The sequence below is a fragment of the Chlorocebus sabaeus genome, chromosome 14 (assembly GCF_047675955.1).
Source record: "Chlorocebus sabaeus isolate Y175 chromosome 14, mChlSab1.0.hap1, whole genome shotgun sequence".
Lineage (NCBI taxonomy): Eukaryota > Metazoa > Chordata > Mammalia > Primates > Cercopithecidae > Chlorocebus > Chlorocebus sabaeus.
The window spans coordinates 46,636,904-46,654,608 of NC_132917.1; the positions used below are offsets into that span (position 1 = coordinate 46,636,904).

General features: G+C 49.4%; 1 non-coding gene across 2 annotated transcripts in view; it reads left to right on the forward strand.

Moving 5' to 3' along the window:
• The window catches only part of LOC103220335 (uncharacterized), a 77,752-nt gene extending 62,074 nt beyond the window's left edge, over positions 1-15,678 (forward strand). Inside the window, exons 3-5 of one of the 2 annotated variants that reach the window (XR_005243324.2) lie at positions 1,237-1,377; positions 10,432-10,498; positions 14,769-15,678. This is a non-coding gene — a transcript (uncharacterized protein). Of the gene's footprint in view, positions 1-1,236; positions 1,378-1,563; positions 2,183-10,431; positions 10,499-14,768 lie in introns of those variants that run through there. The other variant, XR_492363.3, reaches the window with a different exon arrangement.
• Positions 15,679-17,705: the final 2,027 nt, after the last annotated feature.

Genomic DNA, 17,705 nt, shown 5'->3' on the forward strand with positions numbered 1-17,705 from the left:
CATATGAACACTTTGTTCCTGCCAAATGCAGCTGAGGAAGTGGGAAGGGCCATTGGGTTGAGTGGACCAGGAGACTATGCCCTGATGACGGGGATGCTGCCAGGCTTGGCAGGCCTCCACTTCCCCTCTGCCTATCCTCTGTCTCCCGGGGTAGGGAAATCCAGGGATCTTTATTCCCCAGCATTCCTTTCCAGCATGGTTCTAAGTTAGATTCTGGCAGTAAGATGCACTTGCACAAGCGTCAGAAGCTGAAGGCGAGAGAAAGTCCTTCTCTGAATTGGCCTGGGCAGATGCGTGGTAGACGGCAGCTTTCAGACAAGCTCCTGCACGCTGTCTGCTTTCTGCTTTGGTGCTACAGGCAATTGAGATGATCTCCATGCCTTCTCTGCGATCTGGCACTTCCTGATTCTGTGAGGTCTGACAGTGGCTTCCCTGATCTTCCCTAATTCAGCCCTTCCGTCCATTATGAATGCCTCTAAATCCCTTGTATGAAAACCCTGTGTATTTGGAATATCTAGAGCAGCTTCCAGTATTATAACCAAACCCTGACTGACACACTGGCACAGATAAAGAAGCTACGTAAAATGATGTGGGGGAAACATCCTGTTCAATCTTCCCGGCAGTGCTGATGTTAGACTGTCATTTTCCCAGTTTCATAGATTAGAAGCCTGAGGCTAAAGAGGTCAAGGTTGCCTGACTCCCAAGCCATTCTCTTTCTGCTAGATCATTCTACTCTGCTTCTCTTAATAGATAGGGAGAAGCAGGCATAAGAGGAAAGAGAAAAGCAGCAGGGGAGGACATGATGGAGATGGACAAAGAAAGAGGCGAGCAGACTTATTTGAAGTAGAAAGGGAGAGAGGAGAGAGAAACTCCAAGGGTTCTGGAAAGTTGGAGAAACTTCTCATAACCTCTCCTCAGACGGTGCTTTACAAGGTTACCCTTGCTCTTGGGCAATAGTAATTAGCCAGGTAACGACCGTTCACAGCCCTTTGCCTGTTCTTTATTCTCAGGCTTTTGAGATTGCAGTGTGAACAGAAGACATAGAAACCCACGGAGTGAAGAATTCTTTGGGCTGCCCCAGCAATGCAGAGCAGTGGTCCCCTGGAGAGTGGGTGGACTCAAGCAGAAGGGCAGCCCCAGCCCTGGGCTCATGGGGAATGGGAATCAGGTTTGCCCTTGAACCCCAGGGTAGCTGGTGAAGGCTGTCTTGGATAATCTTTGGCCTCTCCCTTCCAGACTCTTCTCAAAGCATCCCCATCTCACCTTGGTATCCTAGTCCTTCTGCTACTCCCGTGCTTGCCTTCCTGGGACAGTGATACTTGCAGTTCCTGCTGACTCGGAGTGCCCCTCCTTGCTCTGTGTCCTGTGAGAAAGCAGGTAGGTTGATGAGGGAGGGCAGGGGTGGGAACCTGGAACCCTCCTATGTGACACTCTGGTCACGGTCCCTCTATGTGGATAGGAAAGGCCAGGCCGGAGTTGTGGGGATTAAAGGCAGTACATGAGATCTGGTCCAAATCCCACAATATCCTGAATTCCCACAGCATGGACGGGGGCCTTAGGGTTCCTATAAGCCAATCCCTTTATTTTATTAACAAGGAAATCAAGGCTCACAGAGGTGAGGGCAGGAGTCCAAGGCCATACCGTCTGCACACTGGCTCAGGGCCTGGCGCCCAGCCCAGCGCCCTTCCCTCACCTTCTCACTGCCTGGCAACCCTGTGCCTCCCCCAGCCCTGGCGCCCAGTGAGCCGGCACCTCGCATATGATTACAATTACCGTGAGTTTGGCTTGAGCCCAGCCGTACTGCGAGCACAACCAGGCCTGGTCACTGGCCAAGTTTCCATCTCAGTAGAAAAATGAAAAAGTTCAAGGGATGAATGTTAATCCCAAACACACGAGCAGGAAGGAGTGGGGTGAGGGGGAGAGGCCCAGCCAGGATCTCTTAGGGCAACATCAGTCCAGCAAGAGCTCCTGAGACCCACCCCTGGGGCAGAAGGCCTCTGGCTGGCCACGTTCATGCTGCTTTGTGGTTGTAAATGCTGCTGCCTCCAGGGCCTGAGATGGAACTCAGCTGGTGAGACTTGGCTGGTGGTCCCGGCCCTTCTCGGTTGGCTCCTGCTTTGTGTATTGTTCATGACCTTCGGGTTTCTGTCATTTACTCGAGCATCTCCCTCTCCTGCCACAGGTAAGGAAGCAAGCACAGAGACCAAGGGACTCGCCTGAGGTCAGATAGCCACTGAGGAGTGGGACTAGGCTGAAACATAGGCATCTGGGCAGCCAGGCTGTCGGACAGCCCCTCTCCGTCAGAGCTCCCCAGAGCAGCCTGGGCCTTCCTAGGATGTTCCTGCTCCCTTCTGCCTGCCACTCTGCTCAGCGTCCGAGGAGCTACCTAGCTCTGTCTGCCCCACATCTTGCTGCATGGCCTTGGTGAGGCTCTGAATTCCACCCCGACTGCTGACTTCTGTCCTTCTAATGCTGACGTCTCACATCTTTGAGGCTTCCAGGCTGATGTTTTTCCAGATCTTTCTCTCTAAGACTAAGATTCCTGTTTTTTTCTCCCAGACTTGAAACATTTCTGAGTAATACAACTCTCCCAGATTGCTCAACTCCCAGGAACTCCTGTCTGCAAACTATGCTTGGTTCTAGTTTCAAGAAGGGCAGCAGCATATTGGAATTTTTGATCAATGATATATAGGCAGTTACCCTAATACATATTTACCCCAGGTTAGATAGATATGAGGAGAGCCACTGCTCCCCTGCCTTGGGGACAAAGGAGTTATCATTTTGCTGGAACTCTAAGAACACCATGTGATATTCTTATGGAGGACAGCAACCATCAATTAAATATCAGCTGTCAAGTGGGGAAGAGCTGTGGTCCCATAGGGAACAACTGACTTTTTGATTGCTAGCGTCCCCGAGGGGATCCACTTCGTCAGAAAATGAGGTCTGTCTGAGATAAATGTGCTTATTTACACCAGCTTCTAGACTGGTTGAGGTCGGCCCAGGGCCTGCAGCCAGGTGTCTGAGCAATGGCAATGGGGAGAGCTCCAGAGTGCAGCTTCTTGCCGACTTGGGGATTTATAGGCTTCCTGACAGGCAGAGCAGCCTCAGTTTCGAGGCTAGCAGCGGGGAGCCAGGAGATTGGCCAAGGTTTTCCCAGAGGCTTTGCAAGAAACTGAGCCCTTGTTGGAAACGCCTTTGAAACCCAGGGGTGTCATCTTCCAGCTCCTCTTGAGTCAGAGCCACAGCAGCAGGGCATTTTCGGGGGCCGTGGGGGAGAGGGGGAGAAGGGCATGAAGGCAGCGGGTAGGTGAGCAGAACGTGGAAATAAAGCATTGTTTCCAAAAGGTCATCTCTCTCTTTTTTTTTTTTGCTTTTCAAAGGCCCAAATGATCACTTTGTGTTTGAGACAATCGGGTCTTAAAAAAAAAAAAAAAAATGAAGAAAGGAAAAGATATTTTTCCAGGTCTAATTATAAGAGTCATAAGGCTGGAAAGATTTGGAGAAAACATCTATCTCTCGGCTCTGCCCCCACTAGGTACACACCTAAGTCAAGGGGGAGGTGTTTGTCTATGACTAACCGGCTGGCGGACTCCATGGGTCTCAGGGCACTCCCACCCTCAGTCTATCCACAGTCCCATCGCTGGAGTTAAAGTCCACTTCTTCCTTTTAATCCTCATGGGAACTGGAAAGTGGCCAAGAGACTGGAAGAGCCAGTGATTTGGGTTCTCCTGGAATGTTAGGGAAAGCAGGTTGGGGGTCTCTGTCCCTCACCCCAGGGCACCCTGTCTTTGAAACCTGTGCTGCTCTGAGAAAGGGCAAGTCTCAGAGCCAGGGCTGCCTGTGGGTCTTCTGTCCCCAGCAGGAGTGGACTGAACAGTGTGCCCCTGGGAGGTTTGTCTTCCTAAGCAGATCCAATCAGTCTTCTTGTTCTGATCAAGTAAAACAGAGTGGATATCCCTTGAGTTAGTGCTGGTGGGAGGAAGTTTGGGGATGGAGAAAAAGTCTCATTCTCTCCCCCACCTTTCAAAACTGCAAATCTCCAATTCCCCAAGGTGAGGTGGGGGTTGGGGAGGGAACAGGCAGGTGTCTGGCAGGAGAGGCTGGTCTCCAAGGGCCCCTCCAGCTCTGATCAGCTTTGTGCTCTAAGCCAGGCCCTGGTAGGACCCCTGTTCCCTTGCTGCAAGCCTCTCCTTGTTTCCACGGCTGTTCACAGCCCTGACTGCTCAAGATGACATTTTCTAAACACTGGAGACAGAGATAAGAAGCAGACGGAGAAAGTCTGAGAACTGGAGCTGGGCCCAGGGAGGGAAGTGGGCTCCTTGCTGAGAGCAGGCGGAAGCATCCAGACCCTGCCGCCGATGAACACGCAGGCAGGGACCTCTCACCGTTGCTTTGACACAGTGCTGAGTCAGGGTCCAACGCCACCACCAGAGCCTGACCCCTTGGTCCAGCCAGTTGTTCTCTGGTCAGAACATGTGCTCCCTGAGCAGCCTCCTTGCAGGTACCACCCCATCCCCTGAGGACTCCTTTATTTATACCCAGAAAAGGAGAATGGGATGGAGTTTCATGAAGCGCTGTTCACTGCTACGCCCTGGTCCCTAGATGAGGTCTGGCACATGGCTTTGCGGCACTCAGTAAATATCTATAGAAAAAAATAACTTGCTGTATTAGTCTTCCTGGAATGAGCTGCCATTTGAGCTGGGACCAGTTTCCTGGAGAAGGGATTTCAGAAAAAGCAACCAGGTATCCCTCGAAGCAAACACAGAGTGGCTCGGTTAGGTACAGATGACTTGCATGGGGGAATTGGGGTGAGCTGTGCTCTTAAACCTGTCTGGGTGTTTTCAAGGAAGCCATATAACAGTAACCACAACAGTAAAACCAGTGCTACCTTTATGCAGAGAGGGAGGGGCTCTTTTGACAGGGCCTCCTGAGAGTGGTCTCAAGGTCACTTCTGGGCTTCCTCCGATCCCTGAAAAAGAACCAGACTGGCCTGCTTCTCTGCATCCCAGGGCCCTCATAAAAGTGAGGGCTGTTTGGGGGTCCTGGGTCAGGTCCCCATCCAACTCCTATCCCATTGAACTCCCACCTCCAAAGGCAGTCTAATAGCTCCTGCCGGGATCTTGAGCGCCAAGGGAGACCTTCATGCCACGCACATTCTGGGACCATCTTTGGTTCCCCTCTCAGCCTGGACAAGCAGTGAAATACAGCATCCAGCCACTGCCCGGCTCAGTCATGCTATCTTGGGACAGAAACCTTGAAAGGCATCCCAGCTCTGGCCAAGGAAAACATGAGTCAGGTCTGGCTAAGCCAGGTGGCTTCCCTCTCTCCACCTTCCATCCCCACACCCCCAACTCCACAGCCAATGAGTTCTTTGGGTAACCCCAAGACCCCACTCCCACACAGCCTACGGCCAGCAAAGGCATGCCGGCAGGATTCTAGAACCTTGGCCTGGCTGTGGGTTGCTGACTTTGAAAGTGTAGCAGATGTGGGGCTCTAGCTCCAGCCCTCCTCAAAGGAGGCAGGAGCATTCCCTGTGGCCATCCGGCCTTCCACCTACCCTAGCCTTCTCTGCACAGGGTTCCCTTTTGGGGCACTGTGATGGTCCTCAAAGGCAGAGCCCACCCTGGCCAGGAGCCGCACATAATGCGGCTCATAATGGCTTATCCCACTCATAATGGAAGACTTTTCCTGACTCCTCGTCCCAGCCTATCCGGGGGCTTCCATTCTCCTGCAGGTCTCACCTCAGGCTGAAATGTTGATATTTCCTCGTGTTTGGGGACACTGCTGCTGGACTTTGTGGAGAAACCTTTCCTGCCTTTGTGTGGCTTCTGTTTTGTTTGTTTGTTTATGTATTTATGTATTTATTTATTTTGAAACAGAGTCTCACTCTGTCACCCAAGCTGGAGTGCAGTGGCGTGATCTCAGCTCACTGCAGCCTCTGCCTTTGGGTTCAAGTGATTCTCCTGCCTCAGCCTCCCGAGTAGCTTGGATTACAGGCACCTGCCACCATGCCCAGCTAATTTTTGTATTTTATAGTAGAGATGAGGTTTCACCACATTGGCCAGGCTGGTCTTGAACTCCTGACTTCAAGTGATCCACCCACCTTGGCCTGGGTACTAGGATTACAGGTGTGAGCCACTTTGCCTTGCCGGGGCTTCTGTTTTAAAAGCTTCTCCACTATCTCTTCTCCAGAGGAAGAGGCACAGGGTCTCACACACAGGGACCTCAGAGTCCCCTGTTTGGTACACTGTAGAACAGCGTTGTCTAATAGAAATATACAGCAAGCCATAAATGAGTCACCCATGCAACCTAGTGTTTTTTAACCACCATAATTTCGTAAGAAGTAAAAGAAAAGTGGGTTTCATTTTAATACTATATTTTATTTAACCCAATATATTTATATTAACCCAAATGAATATTATCAAATCAATCATTTAATTCATATAAAAAGTTACTAATGAGAAATGTCACATTGTTTTTCCCTACTAAATGTATTGCTTCCTAGGGCTGCTGTAATTATCACAAACTAAGTGGCTTTAAATAACAGACATGTATTGTCCCACAGTTCTGGAGGCCAAAAGTCAGAAATCACGGTGTCAACAGAGCCATGCTCTCTCTGAAGACTGCAGGGAATGTGAAAGCAAAGTAAAAACTTGGGAGCCCAGGCTGGGCACAGTGGCTTATGCCTGTAATCCCAACACTCTGGGAGACTGAGGCAAGGGGATTGCTTGAGCTCAAGAGTTCAAAACCAGCCTGGGGAACATAGCAAAACCCTGTCTCTATGAAAAAAACAAAAATTAGCCAAGTGTGGTGGTATGCACCTGTGATCCCGATTACTTAGGAGTCTGAGGTGGGAGGATCACTTGAGCCCAGAAAGTTGAGACTGCAGTGAGCTGAGATTGCACCACTGCACTCTAGCCTGGGTGACAAAGTGAGACCCTGAAAAAGAAAAAAAAAAAAAAAAGGAAGCAAGCAAGAACGAAAGAAAGAAAGAAAGAAGGAAAGAAAGAGAGAGAAAGAGAGAGAGAAAGAAAGAAAGAAAGAAAGAAAGAAAGAAAGAAAGAAAGAAAGAAAGAAAGAAAGAAAGAAAGAAAGAAAGAAAGAAAGAAAGAGAGAGAGAGAGAGAGAAAGAGAGAAAGAGAGAAAGAGAGAAAGACAGAAAAAGAAAGAACAAACTTGGGACTCCAATTCACCCTGCCAAAAGAAAAACATATTAAGCTGAAAGCTGAGTCATAGAAGAAGCTGCCTCTTTTTTTTTTTTTTTTTCCTGAGCAGATAGCGACAGATAAAAAGTAAAATACCTCCACAGTAGCTACTGAATGTTCACCTTATCTTACAGTGAACTCGAAAGGAATACAAAATTGGCGATTCCCCTACCTACTTTTCTCTTGCAACATATGGATTCAGTTATGTGACCTCTTTCCCCGAGCCTGCTTTTCTCTGAGGACCTCTTTTCTGAGGTCCTCAGAGTCATCCTTGGAGAAAGGCACAGACCTGTCTCCTGGGCGTGCGTCCTTAACCTTGGCAAAATAAACCTCTACATTGATTGATTGATATCTGACTCAGACACTTTTTTGTTTACAGGAAGCACCCCTCCATGCCTCCTCCCAGCTTGGGTTGGTGCTGGCAATCCCTGGCTTTCCTTGGCTTGTAGCTGCATCATTCCCACCTCTGCCTTCATTACCACATGGCCTTCTTCCTCCCGCGTGTGTCTCTGTGTCTTTATGTGGCCTTGGAGAACAGACATTGGATTTATGATCAGCCAAACCCAGTAAAATCTTATCTAATTACATCTGCAAAGACCCTATTTCCAAATAAAGTCGCATGCTGAGGTTCCATGTGGACATGAGTTTTAGAGGGACACTATTCGCCCAGTACAATGTTGAGTGCAGTGACCACTCACCCACCTGACATTTGGCTTGCAAGGTCCTGTCACTGTCGGCTGTTTTTCTGTTGTCTTTGTTCTTTATTTTCATTCTGGCAGGCCTTTGGGTAGGATCAAAGGTAAAAAGAAACAGGTGAGATTAATTTTAATAATATTGTTTATTTGACCCAGTATATTCACAATATTATTTCAATGTACAATCAGTATAGATAATTATTAATGAGATATTCTTCATTTTTTTTTCACACCAAGTCTTCAGAATTCTATATGTATTTGACCTGTGTACCACATGCCAATTTAGACTGACCACATTTCAAGTGCTTGACAACCACATGGGGCCAGTGGCCACCCCCATATTGGACAGCACAGCTCAGGAAGTTAAAAGAAAGGGGTGAGGCCTCTGGCGAAGCCAAGGACACCTCTGGGGAGGCCAGTGGATCCCACGGAATGGTATTCACCTGATGGCCTCACCCCCTCCAGGTTGTCTCCTGATTATGTTTCATCCATGAGAGGTGATCTCATGGTGACGAAGGGAGGAATTCATGCAACATCAGCTCACACTGTATCAAACCAGAAGGATGATATGGTTTGGCTGTGTCCTTACCCAAATCTCATCTTTAATTGTAACTTCCACAATTCGCATGTGTCGTGGGAGGAACTCGGTGGGAGGTGATTGAATTATGGGGGCAGTTCTTTCCTGCACTGTTCTCATGATAGTGAATGAATCTCACGAGATCTGGTGGTTTTAAAAATGGGAGTTTCCCCGCACAAGCTCTCTTTGCCTGCTGCCATCCACATAAGATGTGACTTGGTCCTCCTCGCCTTCCACCATGATTGTGAGGCTTCCCCAGCCATGTGGAACTGTTAAGTCCATTAAACCCCTCTCCTTTGTGAATTTCCTTTGTGAATACCCATTCTCAGGTACATCTTTATCAGCAGCATGAAAACGGACTAATACAGTGGATTTGTTCATTCACAAGAAAAGAGGCAAGCAGCTGGCTGCTCTCTCTCGTCCCTACATTCAGTCCCTCCCTTTCCTGTAGGCACAGTGCTTAAGGAGCCAGGCCTGGACTTCTGGGCTCAGAACCAGGGCCTTTCCTTACTGAGTGCAAATGATTGAAAATCTCAGGCTACAAAAGTGGGAGGCGTGCACCCCCCCAACAGAGACATGCCGTTGCCAGTGGGGACACTGGACTCCCTGTCTCCAGGCAGTGTGGGATGGATGTGGCCGTGTGCCTAGGACTGGCTCTTTTCTACTTCTCTGCTGCAGACCTGACCCCTTCTGACCAGCATCTTTTCCTTTAGATATGTGGGTCCCACTGGCCTGGATCCCATTCTGTCTCTTTTTAGCATGGCTTGGCCTCTGTCTGCTTTGATTTCTATGTGTCAATTTTATGGTCAAACTCCCAAAGAGCAACCTCATTCCTCTAGAGAATGGGCTCCCTCAGTTTGCTCCCTTGAAATACCTGCAATTCTTTATTCTCCTGGGCCCTGCTCTATAGCCTCTGTGTTTTTCTGAGAAAATCAGAAATAACCAGAACCCAGACCTGGAAGCTAGACCCGAAGACATAGTTCATCCACCTCTCGGGCTCTGGGGCCTGCTCAGGGTGTGCACGCTGGGGAGTGGAGCACCCTCTCAATGGGCCTGCCTGTCCTCAGGCCCCATGACAGACAGTGGTCCTGAGCTGGGACAGCAGGATGACGAAGGCTTGCATTTGCACTCTGGAGCAAAAACATCACCGGATGGAAATTGAAGTAGAGAGAAAAAGAATGAGTGCAGGGGATCAGGAATCTATGATGTTAACTCAGGGGTACCACCAGTCCCCTAAAGCTGTAAATAACATGAATCAATCCCTCTCTCTCTCTCACACACACACACACACACACAGACACACACACACACACACACACACTCATCTTGAGAGCCTTCCAATTTTTTTCTGTAATGCACGGACCTCACAGAAAAATGACTCAGCCTTACATAAGAGATGGGAATTTGAGGGGGACCAGGAGGGTGATGACTCACTGCCTTGAAATTTCCAGTGGGATACACATGTTTTCTTAGATGACTTTTTAAACATTTATCTTTAATGATTGTCCAAAATAAATGGTTTGGGAGGCAAAACGGAGTAAGGATCCCACGTCAGGGCAGGAAAGAATAGTCATGATGGAGAGGAGAGGGCAGGAGGCTGAGGACAGGGCCCTTTCAGGTCAGGTCTCAGAATGTTCTGGTGAGAATCCAGAGCTCTTCTCCCAGGACTTCAGGGCATTTCAGGAACCATAATAATACAATCACTTCATATAGCAAGAATCAGCCCCTGAGGCCTCCAGGAAGTACCTTGATTTGAAAGAGCTGTGACCAACCTCGGTGGCATCTCCGACTACCACGCTGCAGAAGTCTGCGAGGCCATGGTCCTCAGCCCTGTGCACAGGCTAAAACCCCAATCCCAGCTGCACCCCAGACCAATCAATTGGGATCTCTGGAGATGGGGCCCAGGCATCTATCTATCTATCTATCTATCTATCTACGTATTTTGGTTCCTCAGATGATTCCACTGTGCAGCAATGATGAGCAGCTGCTGGACTGGAGAGACTGGGGCCATTTTACACCAGGTGAGTAATTCAAGGTGTTGACGTCACCCTGATCCTTAGAGGGCTATTAGTCAATCCCTTGAATTTCAGATACAACCAGTTATCGCTGTCCCGGGAGCTTGAGATTTTTTTCTCCCTTTTCTGTTATTTGCGAAAAGCAAATCCCTGCAGGGAAGCCTGGCAGCTACACAGAGCTGACAAGGGGGCAGCTTGGGGAAGTGGGCCAGGCTTTGGGAGCAAGTGGGCCCCTCCAAGGAGAAGGCCCTTGGATTCACCTACAGGCAGCCCAGAGTCCTCCGACACCAACCCAACTCTCCCACGCCATGCCCGGCCTAGAGGCCCAAGGCCTCCAGCTGGATTGTACCAGTGATCTGCTGTCAGGGCGTCCCGCCTACACCATCCATGGCTCCGCTGGCAAAAGGATAAAGTCAAGGGCTTCATGCTGGCACTTAAGGTTATTCCCAATCTTCCTTCAATCTTCCTCTCTCTCTCCCCAATGCACATGGACCCTGCCCCACCAGGTTGCCCTCCCCCCACCCCAAATACCCCGCGGGTTCCTACTTCCAGACTTCAGTCACACCCAACATTCTCTTACCAGTGTACAAGGTCTTCAGGCATCTCCTGTGGAATGCAAATCCCCCTGGCAGGAAAACCCTCGTGTCAGTCCACAGCTCAGGGGGGATCTACTGGAGATTGGGTGGAGGTGCAGAGAACAGGTCCTGAGCACCAAGGGAAGGTGAGAGAAGGAGGCCAAAAGCATCCTGGACACAATTCATCCCCATGGTCTTAGCCTCACCCCCAGATTCCTGGAGCCTGGGCCTGGCTTCTGTGTGTGGCCTCTTGATGCCTGGCACTACCTGTCCCATGACCTGTCGACCTCCACAGGCATGTTCTGCTCTCCTCACCTCTGTGTGAGAACTTAGCCTCCCCTCCAAGAGCTGCCAAAAGGGGGCTGGTAACTCCGGGCCATATCTGTCCACACTGTCACATACTGGCTTTATGTCTGAAGGAAAGGGGTTTCATGTCCCTGAGCCTCCACTTCTTCCACTGCAAAACAGAATTGTAAAAGCACTAGCCACAGAGATTCGTTGTGGGGATTCGGCGAGGCAGTGCGGGTGAAGAGCACAGTCCTTTCAGGGAGGCTGTCTCTTAAATGTCACCACCATTATGGTGCATGATTATGTATAATCCTTGCAAGCTCACTGGATTCCACATTGGACTGTAAGTGCCAGGAGGGTAGGGACCTTGCCTCCCTGTATGCTGGGTGCCCAGCATGTGCCTGGCACCCAGTAGGGACTCCACAAATATTACTTGAATAAATGAATGAGGCAGAAGCTATTATGATTATTTTGTTATTGTTCTCATTATCATTGTCATGGTTCTTATTATTGTTTTTATTGTTATGAGGTCCTTCAAATAATGCCACCAGGCTTGAGAGTATTGTGCCCTCTCCCTGCCCCTCTCCAAAAGCTGCATTATCTCTCTGCATAGCCCCTGTTGGCTGTGAGCCTCCTCTGATTTCTTTGCAACCGTCCTCTTTGGGGCTGCTGCTGTCCCCTGCCTCTCACTCTACAGCTGTGAACCGGAGACACCTGCACATCCATGCGACTCCCTGCAGCTAAACAAGCATCTGCACAAGGAAGCCCGTGTGCACAAGGTCAGCCCCATGGGCGAGGAGTCCTACTAGGTGACTCAAAAGTCTATCCTTGAGCACCCACTGCCAGGCAACCTTTCCACCCGTGACTGAGGGATTGCTGCAGTGGGAAGCTGGGGAAAGTTCTGTGCTCGCCTCAGGTCGGTCTCTCCTGGAAATGCATGAACAGGGTGCCCAGGCCAGCCACACACCCCCAGTTCTTGATCTTTTTGTTTCAGACCTCGTATCTCACCTACTCCCCTCCCTTTTCTCTCCGTCTCTCTAAGGTGAATCCCTTGTTAGCAGCAGTCAATACCTCCCTGCTGCAGCTCCAGGGTTGATGGGAAGTTAGTGGTTCCTGAGCCTCTGCCTCCAGGAGCTACAGCTTGAATACCCTCACCAGCCTCTCTCCGCAGGGTCCTGACCTCGGGGAAAGGCTGGAACTAGGGATGAGGGTGGGAGTAGGAGGGTAGGGAAGGAGGTAGAAGGTAGGTTGCAGCGCTTGTGACCCTGCTGTGCCCTGTTTCGCACCTGGGAAAACCATCTCAAGCAATGCAGCAACTAAAATGGAACAGAGTTGGGACAATCTGCTTCACACACCTTCATTCTGAAGAAAATTGGAACCAGGCCAGGCGCAGTGGCTCACGCCTGTAATCCCAGCACTTTGGGAGGCTGAGGCGGGCGGATCACGAGGTCAGGAGATTGAGACCACCCTGGCTAACACAGTGAAACCCGTCTCTACTAAAAATACAAAAAATTAGCCGGGCATGGTGGTGGGTGCCTGTAGTCCCAGCTACACGGGAGGCTGAGGCAGGAGAATGACGTGAACCCAGGAGGCAGAGCTTGCAGCCAGCCGAGATCGCGCCACTGCACTCCAGCCTGGGCGACAGAGTGAGACTCCGTCCCCCCAACACCCCCCTCAAAAAAAAAAGAATAAAAGAAAATTGGAGCCAGACGCGGTGGCTCACCCTGTAATCCCAGCACTTTGGGAGGCCGAGGCGCGTATATCACGAGGTCAGGAGTTCGAGATCAGCCTGGCCAACATGGTGAAACTACATCTCTACTGAAAATACAAAAAAATTAGTTGGGTATGATGGTGGGTGCCTGTAGTCCCAGCTGCTACTTGGGAGGCTGAGGCAGGAAAATTGGTTGAACCCAAGAAGTGGAGGTTGCAGTGAACTGAGATCTTGCCACTGCACTCCAGCCTGGGCAACAGAGCCAGACTCTGTCTCAAAAATAAATAAATAAATAAATAAATAAATAAATAAATAGAATTGGAAAGGTGAGCCTGCACTCCAGGCTGCCTCTGCACTGCCTAAGCATGACAGTGCCAGGTGACCTATTAGATGGGAATCTAGGAACATAGCCCCTGTCGTGTCCCCCAGTTCAGGAGCCAGCCTTCAAAAACGGTGGTAAGGAAAAGTCTGGAGAAGACTACGAGTTTTTCTTGTTGACTTTCTCTCAAAAGAGTCACAGTAGGTCCCAAATATTCCCAATGTCTTCTTTATTTGTGTAGCAGTAAAAATGCAACCTGTAGCTCAAGACTTTAAGCCTTCCTTGGCCTAATTAGTATTTTCTCCTGTGTTACTCTATACTGCAGGGCTACCACTGATTAGCCCAGCTGAAGGATGAGGGTAGCCTCGTTAATCCAACACTCTAGTTAACTCTCATATCTGTATCAACAATTTTCAAAGGATTATTATAAAGCAAGGACCATCTTTGATAATCATGTTTTTCTCTTTTTATTCAGAAGAACCTTCTAGGGTCTTAGGGCAATGTTTGCTAAAGTCTATTCCATGAATCTTGAGCTTTGTGAGATGTTAATTGGTGTTTTATATACATTAAAAAGTCTAATAAATTTGGGAAATATTGGATTTTTTAAATGAATATATTTAACTTTGGGAGGCCAAAACAGGCAGATCACTTGAGGCCAGGAGTTCGAGACCAGCTTCGCCAGCATGGCAAAACCCCATCTCTATTAAAAATACAAAAATTGGCTGGGCGCAGTGGCTCACGCCTATCATCCCAGCACTTTGGGAGGCTGAGGCAGGCGAATCACATGAAGTCAGGAGTTCAAGACCAGCCTGGAAAAAGTAGTGAAACCCTGTCTCTACTAAAAATACAAAAATTAGCTGGACATAGTAGTGCACACCTGTAATCCCAGCTACTCAGAAGGCTGAGGCAGGAGAATTGCTTGAACCCGAGAGGCAGATGTTGCAGTGAGCCGAGACTGCACCACTGCACTCCAGGCTGGGCAACAGAACGAGACTCTGTCTCAAAAACAAAAACAAAAACAAAAATTAGCTGAGTGTGGTGGCACATGCCTGTAATCCCAGCTACTCAGGAGGCTGAGGTGGGAGAATTGGTTGAACAGGAGGTGGAGGTTGCAGTGAGCCGAGATCACACCATTGTACTCCAGCGTGGGTGACAGAGTGAGACTCTGTCTCAAAAAAAAAAGTTTATGCATGATTCTGAGACTTCACTAAATGGGTTAATGGTGGGTAAAGTGTTTTCCAAACTTCCTTGACCACTCAACACTTTTTTTTGAGAGGATGCCACATGACTGGTGTTTGTGCTAGACTTTGGGGAATTCGGTCTTTGTCAGGCTCAACACAACAAGGCTTCTCATTGCTCATTTTCTTGTTGCATACGTTGTAGGATGTTACCCAGAAATGCCTGGAAAGCAAGGAGCAACTATCAGAATGTTTGGTGACACAGCTCCTCCTGTTGTGGTTCCTTCAGCATGGACTTCACATTCAGCAGGCCCATGAGGTGTTCCCTTTCGGATGAGCTCCAAGGTCTTAAGAGAGCATCTCTGGTCTCCATGAGTCCCTCTGAACGACGGTCCTGAGCAAGAACCACCTATAACCATCTGCTGAAATTAACTCAGGGGAAGTCAAAGCTTTCTATGTGGAAGGTGACTGAAACCACATACACAGACCACTGCAGCATTCCTGACATTGTGGAGCTTGGAAATGATTCCAAATGCAAACATAGCTTGCTACGTCAGTGACATGTTTTTCTATGACAAGAACTTGGAGTGTAATCCTTCCCCCATCAAGAATGTGACATCACACCTTATCAGATTGTATGCATGAGCTACCAACCTCAACCACTGAACTTCAAACTATGTGAAAACCTAAGGGTTTGACAGACACTTTGAGAGCTTGGGCTGTGGCAAGCTACACTCTGTCAGCCTCTCTTCGACAGGGCCCCACCCTGCTAGCCTTTGAACTTGGAAGCCTCGCCTGCCAACACTGGTGCCGCCCTCTAGCATTGACAGACCGTATGTGTCTTTGTGAATCTCCGTTGTGTTGGACGGCTTCTCTCCCAAGAGCTGCTCTTATAAAAGAGACACGCCACACTTTAATGAGCCTTCGCTCTCCACCGAGGCCTGCTTGCATCCTAATTGAGCAAGTAGACTTTAGTAACTTTGGAACTCACTCACTCTGTGACTAATACACCCCATCTACCCAGAGCATTCCCTGTGAGATTTGTTCATGTTGCTCTCCCCCTCCTTAAGCATTGTGAACCTAGGACAAATATCATCTTTGTAGGGCAATAAACCATGTGATTTGTGAAATCATACTTTGAACATCTCCTAATTTTAACCATACACGATGCCTGAGAACTGGGAAATGAAGAAAGGAGGAATTGGATCTAAAAATGTGTTTAACAAAGTATAAATGCCATAGATATCCAACAACAGGGTGCCTGATCAGATAAATAAAGGCAGGCTACCTCTTCCAAATGTCATAGACTACACAACACATAGAAAGAGGGTCATGGTAGAATATGAGGTAAAAAGAGGCCGTAATGCGGAAGGAGGAGAATTGTTGGTTTACAAGATGGTGTGGAGTCTGCCATAGAGAGCATCTGTTTGGCCCAGTACCAGGAGGCCTCTTTGGTGTGAAATGTGAAGCCCCCAGGGAATGGCCCTGACAGGATAAAAGGAAACACAAAATGTGAAGGGGACGGTGGGGGGATGGCTACTAAATTAAAAGAAATAGCAGGAATTTGAGAGAGTTGGGGCTGGCTGCTGGAAGAGACAGGAGCTGCCCAGTAGGACATCCAGGCATCGAGCGGGTGTCTGTGAAGGAGCGTGCACAGAGGATTCCTCACGCCAGAGTCTCGGAGGTGCGGGACGTTGTGTTTTAGTCATTTGCTCTATTATCACATAAGGTCGTGCCCGTCTTGATCCTCATGCCTTTAGTAAGCGACCAGGGCAGAATCTCCTAGTGAGGAAGAGCTGAACTGGGGGTGGCCCCCAGCCCCACCTGACGGAAATCCTCAGAGCAGCCTGGAGGGCTGACATACCCAGGTGTCAGGCAGGGCCAGCAGGAGACAGCACCACTCAGAGTGGATGAGTGAGCAGGGTTACAGAGGGACCATTTTACAATGGTGTGGGCGGGCTTGGGGGAAACCAGATGCGGTCGGTCATGCAGTCCTCAGAGGCGGTAAAGCTCAGCACCATTAACTCCACCTGACTGGGGGCAGGTGGGGAAAGAGAGAAAGCAGTGGGGTCAAGGGAGCTGGGGCGCTGCCTGACAAAGCTGTGACCTTCTGTCATGGGACACAGCCGGCCCTCAGTGACCGCACAAAGAGGAAGGAGAGAGGTGATGTTATGCTGAATTGTTCCCCCAAAATCCATATGTGGAAGCCGTAGCCCCCAGTAATTTACAATGTGACCACGTTTGAAAATGAGCTTAGACAGAAATGATTAAGTTAAAATTTGAGGCCCTCATCCAATCTGACTGGTGTCATTGGAAGAAGAGGTAATCTAGACATATTAAGAGACACTGGGGTCACACACACACATAGAGGAGAGACTATGTGAGGACACAGGGAGAAGGCAGAACCGAAAGGAATCCATTTCTGTTGTTTAAGCCCCTGAGCCTGTGGTACCCTGTTATGGCAGCCCTAGCGAGCAGATACAGTGAATCCCCAAACCTCCTTCCTTCCTCCTTATTGTCTCTGGCTGGGGCTCCCCTCTGGCCAAACCCCACCAAGGCCAGAGGGCAGGGGTGTGAGTGGGTACATTCAAGACAGGCCAGCCTCCCAGGTCCAGAGCAGGGTGACGAACGTGGAGAGACAGGGGTGTTCGCACACCTGGGAGGGGTGTGGAGCCGAGGTAACGTATCTTCAGATGGGTGCCCCAGGCTCCTGACACAAATAGGACATAGAACAGCATGGTGAAGGCAGGCCAGCACCTGGACCAAGATGGGGAGAAAAAGGGAACAATGACAATGGTTGGTAGGACTGCAGCTGATTTGTTTTCCCCAAGCTTTTATTTTATTTATTTCAGATATGGTCGTGTTGTTTTAGACTAAAAGGAGCCAGTCCAGAGGCAGACTTTTCAAATGAAACAGCTTACTCTAGCTTGGGGGCAGGGAGGCTGTTGGGGCAGACTGGTGGTAGACGGGGGCAGGCAGCACCTTTGAACTGCTGAAGCTCCATCAGAGAAGAGATATCCGGGTCTCCTGTGCCCTTCACCCCTAGGTTCTCTCATGATAAAGGATAGACCAAGAGCATGACCTTCTGGGTATGATGGGTGCTTCCCCCAGCTCCGGACTCCGTCTCAACATGGGTCCAAGC